The following is a 9550-nucleotide window of genomic DNA, read 5'->3' on the forward strand; positions in this document are numbered from 1 at the left end:
TGTGTTTGTGAAAAAACCTGTATGGCATCTTGCACTACCTTTATGCTATCCTACTACTTTAATGCCTGTTTTTCACCAAACCCCTTTTATATTTTATTAATTTAATTTAATTATCAATACAAACAGGTTACTAGTTTGAAAGACTTAGTAATCTAACTTGGACATTGAATGCTTGATCTATGCTACTCATGCCTTTGCCAGCATGCCAATAAACATCTTGCATTTAATTGCCATCACATGCACTTACTATATTACCTTTGATGAACTTTTCACATGTAGTCTAGACCATGTGTTAACGACATCCTTCCTTACCGTGCATTGATTACCACTCATAATATTTGCTCCCTTGCTCGAACCCTTCGCTTTACATATTACTTTCTCTTTTCTTTTTCAAGATGGCCACCAAGAAAGGCAAAGAGAAAGCTACTCCCAAACCACCAGCAAGGAGAGGAACAAAAAGAGCATTAGTGGCAGAGCCATCTTCAACAGCAGCAAAGCCCTCAACAAAAAAGAATCAAGAGGATCATCAAGGTCGATGAAAAAGAAAAAGCATTCCCAGCAAAGGACACTGCGCGGTTTCCTAACCGCTACTATGAGCAGATGTTCCCCATCCTGACAGAGAGGAATTACAACAATGAATACCTTCTCATCCTCCCGACCCGCATTGCTGAATTTGTTGAGCCACAAATTGAACGAAGATAATGGAAATTCCTACGGAGACAGCCACGGCAGGTTAATCTCTCATGGATAGTAGAATTCTACTCCAACTTTCACGTGCCAACCATGCAGTCTGTCTATGTCCGTCAGAATCAAGTCCCCATAATTGAAGAGGCCATTCAACAAGTTTTAGATCTTCCCCATGATCCAAAAGGATTAGACGCATTCCAAGAAGCCTCACTCAAGCGCTAGACATACCAATTTGACTGGGACGCCGTTCTCAGAGTTATAGCACAACCTGGCAGCAGATGGATCTACGGATACCATCGATCCCGACCAAAAGGGATATCGGCTTTAGCACTTACCTTGGAGGCTCGAGTATGGGCATAGATTATGTCTCATTACGTCTTTCCGAGCACTCATGAGTCCTCCTTCACTGCAGACATGGCTGTTTTACTCTGGTAGGAACACAAAGCAAAGTTAAGAGAGCGCCGTAACAAGCGCCGATTCACATACCTCAAGGAGCTACTTATGGGAAACTACAAAGACCCAGACACCCCAGACTCCACTTTATTTACCAGCACAGGGAGCCATGACGGTCCCGATGGTGGAGATGCTGCTACCAGCCCCCCTTTGTTCCTAACAGATGGCACCGAGGACGGCGCAAAGCCTTAAGTGTGGGGAGGTCGGTCAGTACCTGACTTTCGAAGGTAATTTCTTTTCCTTAAACACCAGTAAAATAGGATATTTAGTTAATTTTTCTTTTGTAGAATAGGATAGATCACATAAAAATAGGTTATTTGCATGCATGTTCTACTTGATTGAAAATAATAAGTTTCTTCTAAGACCCTTTTCTTTGAAAAATTTTACTAATTTAAATCAAAACTTTTGTGTTAAATTTGCTTGAAGTTGTATTTGGAACATAGTTTAAAAAGCTAAGAATACACAATCTGTGAGATTTGAGCTTAATTACATGGTTACATTATTTATCCATAAATATTTTATTCTTGTGTGTTTACTTCTCTATGATTGTAATCTTATTTTGTTTCATCCTATCTGTCCAATGTTTAATATGTTATATGCATGCGCATGATTGAGGCCATTATTTGTTTAGCTCACTTGTCCCAAATAAGCCTACCCTTTAAATTATATTTGTTAGCCACTTTGAGCCTTTTAATCCCATTTGTTCTATATTTTACCACATTATTAGCCTTAAGCGGAAAAATAATTAAATATTCCAATTGAATCTTTGGTTAGCTTAAGATAGAAATTGTGTGTCAATTAAGTATGAGAAAATTGTGAGAACATGGGTTAATAAAGGAATGTGTCATGGTAAAATAATGAGAATTTGAGCACCTACTCGTGTGAAACTAGAAAAATTAAAAATTCATGTGCATTGATAAGCTATGTTTATTTTTATTTAAAAAAAAGAGAAGATCCAAAAATATTCAATAAATATTTAAATAAATAAGGGGACAAAATTATCCCAATGTTAAGTTAATGAAAAATCAATGCATATGTGATAAAATTAAAGAAAAGTTGATACATGAGTATGTAATGCAAAAGTGAAAATTATGGGTAGCTAGGCATGATTCTAAAGTTATATAGAGTATATGTATGTTAGGTGAAAGCTTAGATTAATTAAAGATTCAATTTATAAGCTCACTTAGCCATATATATATACCCTCACCCTTACCTTAGCCCCATTACAACCTTAAAAAGACCTCATGATGTTTGCATTGGTATGTTAAATATTGTTGATTGGTTAGGTGAAGAACAAAAATTTAGAAAGCATGATTAGAGAAGAGTAGAGTGATTACCCTGTACACTTGAGAGAATAGAGTGCACATACACCATCAGTGAGGGTTCAATGCTTGATTCTATATTTCCTGCTTTCATGAGCTATCTTCTTGCATTTTTATCTGTTCTTACTGTGTGAATTGAATTAGTGAAATTTGATTTATGTTTGTCTTGAAGAGTTTATTTACTTTTGACCAAGTAGACAAGGATCATATAGTTGCATTCATATATATATATATATATATATATATATATATATATATATATATATATATATATATAGGTTGCATTGCATTTCATGAGTTTTACATTTCCCTACTCATTTACTTTATCTCCTTCAACTAAGCATGAGGACATGCTAATGTTTAAGTGTGGGGAGGTTGATAAACCATTATTTTATGATTTATATTGTGTTTAATTGTGTGGTTTTATCAAATCTTTACCCGCTTATTCATATGATTAGCATGTATTTACAATTCCTTCCCAAAATCACTCCATGGTTGAAAACTTGCTTCCTAGAGACTTTTAATTACGTATTTTAATTCTCATTTATCCCATTCGATGCCGTGATCCGTGTGTTAAGTATTTCAGGCTTCATAGGGCATGAATGACTTGGAAATTGGAGAGGAGGCTTGCAAAAATAGAAGGAACACAAGAAACTAAGGAGATGACCAGCGAGCAATGACGCGAGCGCATGGCCCACGCGAACACGCGAAATGGAGAATTCACAGCGACGCGAACACGTGCCTGACGCAAACGCGTGGATTGGAGTCTGCACGAATGACGCGAACGCGTGAACCACGCGAACACGTGACAAGGAAAATCGCTGAATGACGCGAACGCGTGGACAACGCGTACGCGTGACCTGCGCGATCTGCAAAAATAACAGAATATGCTGGGGCAATTTCGGGCCGCATTTTGACCCAGTTTTCGGCCTAGAAACACAGACTAAACCTAGGGAACATGCTGAGACTCAACACGCATCCACACACATTCAGATTCATCACATTAGGATTACGTCAGTTTTAGATCTGAGTTTTTAGATTTGTATTACATTGATAGTTTATGTTTTTGCTTGGATTTTTGGATGCTGAGAGTCATTACCTCCGTTGAAGACATTACTTTAGTTTGTTTCCTTATTCCCTTATTTTCAATTAGTTACTCATTGACTCTGTTCAGATAATTATGTTGCGTTTTGAATTTATTAATATATAGAGTTATTTTTATTTTAATTAATTTTAATTCTCTATTTTATTTTATTTAATTATGTCTTCTCATATTTTTATGATTATTAATTTCATGTCAATGGAGTAGAATTTCTACTTGACATGGGGGTTGATTAAGAAGAGATACTTGAGTTGGAATGCTTAAGTGCTTGGTTGAATTGGACGTTGTTAGCTAATTCCATACCTACTAGCACTAGACCTCCCCAAGGGAGAGGACTAGGATTTGAGGGTGAGAGTTAGTTTAATCACCATACTTTTTCTTATTTAGTAAGGGATAACCGAGTGAGAACAACACCCTTTTTACACTACACTTGAGAAGATCCCAAGGATAAAAATTCCATTTAATTATTCCCCCAGTCAAGGCCTTTTATTCAGAGTATCAATAATTATTCTTAGTTTATTTTTATTGCTTTAATTTTTAATCATTTTAATTACTCGTTATCAAAACTTAATTTTTCTGAAAACTCCTAGTTAATAAAATAGCACTCTTTCCTGCAACTCGTTGGGAGACGACCTGGGACTCATACTCCCAGTATTTTATTTCTAAAATTTGTGACAACCCTTTTTAAATTGGTGAGGCAGATATTAGCCGGTTAAGAGCTATACGTGCAACGCTGTTCTCTTAATTGAAATCTCTTAATTAGTTAACTTCTGCCACGCATCATTGATGCTCTTGTCTAGTCTTTACATATGCTGTATTCACAAGAATCTTTCGTGCATCCTTAAATTTGAAGTTTAGTGTAAAATTAGCAACTTTGTGTCTTGCCCGGAATGCACGATGCGTAGTCGGTAGGAGCCACCCACTATCTTTGGCAGCCTTGATTGCATTGTGGCAGTCGAAGATAGCTAGAATGCCAGGTTGCAGAGTCACGTGCTGACGAAGGTGACTTAAGAAAAAATTTCACAAATCCATGTTCTCGCCCTCGACTAACCCGAATGCCATTAAGAGAATGTTTGAGTGTCCATCTTGTGCAATCGCCATTAGTAAAGTACCCCATACTTGCCGTATAAATGAGTACCATTGATGGATATCAATGGCTTGCAATACTTGAAGGTCTCAACACACAGACGAAATGTCCAAAACAATTGATGAAAAAACACCCTCGTTCTATCGACAGTATTACCAGCCCTAACAACTGAAGTACGCAACACTGCTATAGTGACAGGCATATTATATATATATATATATATATATATATATATATATATATATATATATATATATCTGAACCTCGATGATCCATCTCGGAATCAGGTTGTAAGACTCCTCCCAATTTTCATATATATGTGCAATCGCCTTCTGCTTAGCCATCCCACCTTCTTATAACTAGGCTTGAAACCAAATTTTGATGAGACCACATTCTGCAATACTTTTACGGAGATTGATGCATCTGCCATGACTAATGATAGAATTAACCCACAGATAACATGATAATCGAGCTACCTGTGATCGGTGGATATCTCTATTGCAAGACATATGTGCGGCTCATTGTGTCTAACTTCCCAATAGCCTTTCTTCTGCCGCCATAGTCACACAGATCAGCCAATTACATCAATTTCCAAACTACACACACTTTTCATGATACTTTAATTGATCAGACTCAAGTGCTTTAAACTCAATACCCCGACGGATATTGTAACTCTTCACTGTCAACACAGCTTCCACTTTGCTTTGGAACTGCTGGCCGATTTGAAACTCATTTGGGCCAAGCATACCATTTCCATCTCCATGAATAGTAGAGCGTTGTTGATCTGAAAATGCCGATTGAGTCATTGCCTCAAGATTCAAATTAGAGAAGTGTGGAGGGTACTGTTGTGTCTGGGACTTGACTGAGCTTGCAATCTCCTAACACTTGTTATGTCTTCCTCGCAGTTGGTATCATCACCAATAATGGGTGATTTCGAATCTGACCCATCATCGCCTATAGCCTCGGCTAGTGGATCCCTATCTCTGACTTCCATGAATGCCGGTAAACCATCCAATACAGGTGCTGCTTTCATTGCAGCTGCAAGCTCCCCGAAGGTACACACATCACCTAAGTCATCTGCATTATCTGTCTGAACAAGCAAATCTACTACAAATGATGGAGATAAAACATAGGCAGTAACCTCGTGACCAGTTGGAATGGCAAATTCGGAGCAAATTTCCCAGAATTATCCTCTACATCAACCATTCTCGCAAATAACTCCATAGCATCCAAATCTAGAAATCTAGCTTAACTGGGAAATATAATTCGCTGTTATCGCCTAGCATCTCATATTTTTCAAACTTAACATAACCTTGCCTGAGTGAGATAGGAATTCGAAAAAAAAAAACTTACTTTACATGTTTTTTATCGCACTTTCCTAACTTCTGTAATATAATATTTTGTAAATCCATCAAACTCGTTGACGGATTGACAAAACACTAATATGCCTTTACTATAGATAACATAACACATTCACTTGTGTTTTCATCAATTTTTCTCGATAGTGAACTAGAAAAAATACATTCTCAGCCATCTCTCCCGAAACTCTCAATTCGTGTATGCATGGCTCGTTATACATCATACTCGTTTATTTATAGACTCATTGTTTTCATAAATCGTCATAGGGTCTTGAGAATTAGCCTCTAACACATAAATCGTGCTAGGCTGCTGTGAGTTGTAGAATACACATAAATCGTCCTACCCTATTTAAATAAAAAAGTCAAAATTATATTATTAAATAAATAATAAATTAAATATCTTACAAATTTTTGTATTAAGATAATTAAAATTAAAAAAAATGTTATTATAAACTTATTTATCTCAAAAACTCTTAAAATAATAAAAAATTATTAAAATTAGAATATTTATAAATTTAACCTTTTTAAAAACTAATTTAGATATTTCCTCTATCATTTGACTTCAATTTCGTCATGTATTGTACTACCATATTAAACCCACAAGAGACGTATAAAGTAATACCTATTTCATTGTAATCACCCACCACTTGGTTGACTTCTTTAATTAGCTTTAATTATCCCAACATGAGTCACTTATTTTATTATTTATTATATTGCTTCGTATAATCTCTTTTTCCTCTTTTTTTTTTAATTATATTTAAATTCTTTTTGGTACACCATTAAATATACATATTCTTTTTTCATTGAAAAATATTTTATTTTATCTTTTTTCATCACTTCTTGACAATTATTTTTTAAATAAAAAATAAAATATTACATAAAAATTGTATATGTAACAATTTTTTTTTATCAGCTTAGCTTATTTAATGTATGTACTGTTTGAAAAATAAAGGTATACTCAACTAGATATGTTAATGGCGCACTTGATTATAATATGATCGGAATTATTCAAGCTCTATCGTGGGTTCATGTATATTAATTTTTTCTAATCTTATATGCTTAAAAAAATTAATTTAAAATTGTCGCTTTCATATTATGGTTAACTGAAGTGCTCTTTAAATGTTTGTCCAAAAACGATCAAATAAGCTGATCAGTGATCACGGAGTATATTACAGCATATATTATTGGACACAAAAGAATTTAACATAGGTTAGAATAATTAATAGGAGAAGTAAACATCCTAACAGTAAAAAAATTAATAAACATCTTATATATATAAGCTTTCGCTATATAACAAGACAAACAATTGATATGCAGTCACAAAATGGATGGTAAACTAATACTCTAAGCGCAACTAAGTTGTTTAGCTATATCAAAAACTGTTTTTCATAACACTAAAAAGAGAATATCTAAAATTTTTTTATATAATATAATATTTATAATTTTATACATATATTATTTGTAATTATATATTTATTATTAGGGGTGGCAAAGCGGGCTGGCCCGCCTAGGCCCGCCCTATAAACGGGACGGACCAGCTCGCCCCGCCAACTAAAATGGGTTTAAAATGCTAGCCCGCTCCGCTTTATGGCGGATTGGCGGGCTAGCCCGCTTCTTTTTTTTTTTTTAAATAAAATTCATTAAAATTAACCAAAAAATAATAATTAAAAAATCAAATACAAATAAAAAATAGTCAAATTATAATATAATTTTTTTACTATTTTTTAAAATTTTTAACTTCAATAAAATTATTCAAAATAATATTTGTCAATAGAATCATCTTTATTTTAAAAAATAAGTCACATAATTTGAGCATATATACAAAATTGTAAAATAAAATAAATAAAGTTAATAACTAAAAGAAGAATAAAAACAAAAAATGAAAAAAAGTGTTTAAAAATTCTATAATTATTAATTTTATAATAATAATCACACTTTTATTTAATAAAAAAATAAAAATAAAAATCTTCGGCCCGGCGGACCGGCCCGCCCCGCCCCGCCAAAACCCGCCAATTTGGCGGTGCGGGTTTGGCGGGCTTTTTTTTACTTGGCGAGCTCCAAATCCTAGCCCGACCCGTCTTTTTAGCGGGTTTAGCGGATCGGCCCGACGGGTTGGACCCATTTTGCCACCCCTATTTATTATATTAAAAATTATATAATGATTTTAACGATAATTAATAAATATTAAAAAATAATTTTAAATTATTTAGGTTAATGTTTTTATTATTTTCTAAATATTATTGATTTCAGAATACAAGGACCACGAAACTTGAAAACAACGTAAGCACGTGTCAATAATGGGCAAATAATAAACAATTGAGCATCGATCGATATACACAACACTACTTGGTGAAGAATATGGAGGAGCAGAAAATGTTATGAATCTGGTGAGAGATAGTAGAAAATATTTGGCGCTTGATATGGCCTCTTGTGGGCGGCAGGAGTGGTTTGCCGCCGTCTCTGCCGCCACGCTTTGGCCCCTTCATCTTCTTTTGATCAGAGGAAAAACCTCTCACCAGCTTGGTATCTGCCACCATTATTGCCTTTTGACTCGTCGATATATTGTGACTTGTGAGTATAGAGTGTAAACTTAATTTAGCGGAAGCATTACTTAGGATCTTAAAAGTTGTGATCTTCATACTTGGATTGGTTGCCATAATGAGTTTTGGTTATGATAGAGTTGAACTTCAAAATTGGTTTCTCTCTCTTTCCTTTCTTTCAGACGTTCATCAAGATGGCAGTTTCACAGTATTTTCAGTGAGTGAAAACTATAAAGACGTCGTGTGTTTTGAGGCAGAGAGAGGACCACCTTTTATGTGTTATTATCTTTAAATCTAATGCGTCCATCAAACATTAGAATTAACGGTTGAGATTAAATCATTAATAGTTTATAGATAATTACAATTAGGTCACAACAAAAGTTTAAATTACAATAAACTTCCAACATTCTCCCACTTGGCCTAAGTGTAATCATATTCTCACACATTACATAATTACTTTAATATGGTAAAATACTTTGTGTGAGTTATGGTAGTCATGCATTTAATATGAAACACATTTCTTTCCATATATTACAACCACTAGCATCTTACTACACAAGCTACATAAATAACACAATTTTATATCGGTCCCATAAAGTTTCTAGATCATTATGTTATAACTCATACAATAATATTACTTTAACTAGAAACAACAAACTATCAATGTTCAGAAAACACATAAATAAACATAGTGAGCTAAGAGTGTTAGCATCATTCAGAAGAACCAAGACCCATTCTATGTACATGTTCCTTAAATGTCTTTGGTTGCAATCCTTTAGTCAATGGATCAACAATCATAAGTTTTGTTCTAACATGTTCTATGGACACTCTTTGTTTCCGAACTTCCTCCTTAACGCCAAAGTACTTTATTTCCATATGCTTGGAACCTTTAGAATATCTATCATTTTTTGAGAAAAATACTGCTGCAGAATTATCACAATAAATTTTCAATGGCCTAGCAATTGAGTCAACAATGTCAAGTCCTGAAATGAAATTTCGCA

This window comes from Arachis hypogaea, chromosome 20 (genome assembly GCF_003086295.3).
Source record: "Arachis hypogaea cultivar Tifrunner chromosome 20, arahy.Tifrunner.gnm2.J5K5, whole genome shotgun sequence".
In the NCBI taxonomy this organism is placed as follows: Eukaryota; Viridiplantae; Streptophyta; class Magnoliopsida; order Fabales; family Fabaceae; genus Arachis; species Arachis hypogaea.